This window comes from Argentina silus, assembly GCF_951799395.1.
Source record: "Argentina silus genome assembly, chromosome: 20".
In the NCBI taxonomy this organism is placed as follows: Eukaryota; Metazoa; Chordata; class Actinopteri; order Argentiniformes; family Argentinidae; genus Argentina; species Argentina silus.
This window is the reverse complement of record NC_139674.1, coordinates 15870362-15872861: the sequence shown is the minus strand read 5'-3', so window position 1 is coordinate 15872861 and position 2500 is coordinate 15870362.

Here is a 2500-nt window from a genome sequence, read left to right as displayed (position 1 = left end):
AGGGCGCTAAATCAGTGGTTATTATTACATTTGTGAACCGGGTAGGGGCCTCTGAGACAATCCTCATAGGCTTCCCATTATCCTACCTGACTTCTTCTTCTTCTTCTTCTTCTTCTTCTCCACGTTCTGAATTGTGCCGAGTCACATTCAGAGCGCCGCGTTTGAGTACTCCATTCAAATCACCTCTCTCTCACATGATTGCGAAGAAAGTGGCCTATTCGGCATGATTACACAATCAATATTCATTCAGTGTCTAACAATGGAGAACAAATGGAGTGAATGTTGTGATGGGGTTGGAGCCCCCACCCACCCCCCCACCCCACCCCACCCCGTGTCAGTGTGTTGTTCCTTCTCCTCTAACCGTCGTGGCTCGGGGGTCTCTCCCTCTCTCTCTGACTCATCGTCGGGTAAACAACCTGGTGACAGTTGGGTTTCAGACAGAGACAATTGCTTCATTACCGAGACGGAGAACAAATAGATGTAAATAGGAGTGCGTTCCGCGGGGGAGCGAGCGAGAGAGAGCACACACACACACACACACACACACACACACACACACACAGGCGTAGGTGCACACACACACACACACACAGGCGTAGGTGCACACACACACACACACACACACACACACACACAGACAGGCACACACATACACAGACATACAGACACACGCACACGCACGCAGACATACAGACACACGCACGCACGCAGACATACAGACACACGCACGCACGCAGACATACAGACACACGCACGCACGCAGACATACAGGCAGACATACACACACACACACATACACACACACGCAGACATACAGGCACGCTCACTTGCTATTCCTTTTAAATTCCTCAGTCAGCCATCATTAGTCTTTCTCTGTCACTCTGTTGTTGTCTCCTTCTCCCTCTCCTCTGTGCCATTATGTCAGCAGACGCGGCTCTGAGTGAGTGTGTGAGTGTGCGCGCGGGTGTGTGTGTGTGTGTGTGTGAGTGTGTGTGTGTGAGCGTCTCTGTCCCTACAGGGCAGACTCCACTGTCCTCCGACAGACTCATTTGCATCCTCATAAATCATTCACGACTGACACCCGGCACACTCAGCAGCAAACACACACACACACACACACACACTCAGACAACAACAACAACAACAACAACCACCACCACGGCTGAAGTGTGTGTGTGGTGTGTGCACGCACAGGTGTTTTCAACCTGAGGTAAAATCAATGCATGTGACTAGACATTGAGAATGTAGAGTACACACACACACACACACACACACACACACACACACACACACCAAGTATCCTAATAGACAACAATGAGGAGGATTAGAATGCACGGTTGATCAGAGAGTGGAAATGTGGAAAGGTCAAAGGTCATCAGTGAGGTCAAAAGCCAGGGGTCAACATCAAGAGCAGGAGCGTGTGTGTGTGTGTGTGTGTGAGAGAGAGAGAGAGAGAGTGTGTGTGTGTGAGTGAGTGAGTGAGAGAGAGACAGAGAGAGAGAGAGTGTATGTGTGTAAGTGAGTGTGTGTGTGTGTGTAAGTGAGTGTGTGTGTGTGTGTGTGTGTGTTCATCTGCCCTCTGAGGGGGTCTGTTGTTCCTAGGCCCAGTCTAGCATGTCCAGACTAATCTGCCTCCCCCAAACACTGGCTGGACTTCCTACCATCACCTCTCACACTGCACAGTCACAGAGGAACTGGGGAACAGAGGAACAGAGGAACTGGGGAACAGAGGAACTGGGGAACAGGGGAACTGGGGAACCGGGGAACAGAGGAACAGGGGAACAGAGGAACAGGGGAACAGAGGAACTGGGGAACAGAGGAACTGGGGAACTGGAGAACAGGGGAACCGGGGAACAGGGGAACTGGGGAACAGAGGAACAGAGGAACAGGGGAACAGAGGAACTGGGGAACAGGGGAAGAGGAACTGGGGAACAGAGGAACTGGGGAACTGGGGAACAGGGGAACTGGGGAACAGAGGAACAGGGGAACAGGGGAACTGGGGAACAGGGGAACAGAGGAACAGAGGAACTGGGGAACAGGGAAACAGGGGAACAGAGGAACAGGGGAAGAGGAACTGGGGAACAGGGGAACAGAGGAACAGGGGAAGAGGAACTGGGGAACAGGGGAACAGAGGAACCGGGGAACAGGGGAACAGAGGAACAGGGAAACAGGGGAACAGGGGAACTGGGGAACAGAGGAACTGGGGAACAGGGGAACAGAGGAACTGGGGAACAGAGGAACAGGGGAACAGAGGAACAGGGGAACAGAGGAACTGGGGAACCAATAACTGCTTTATGCACATAGCATAGCTCTTGGCTGCTCACTGGAGTGTATGTATGTGTGTGTGTGTGTGTGTGTGTGTGTGAGAGAGAGAGTATGTGTGTGTGTGTGTGTGTGAGAGAGAGAGAGAGTATGTGTGTGTGTGTGTGTGTGAGAGAGAGAGAGAGTATGTGTGTGTGTATGTGTGTGTGTGTGTGAGAGAGAGAGTATGTGTGTGTGT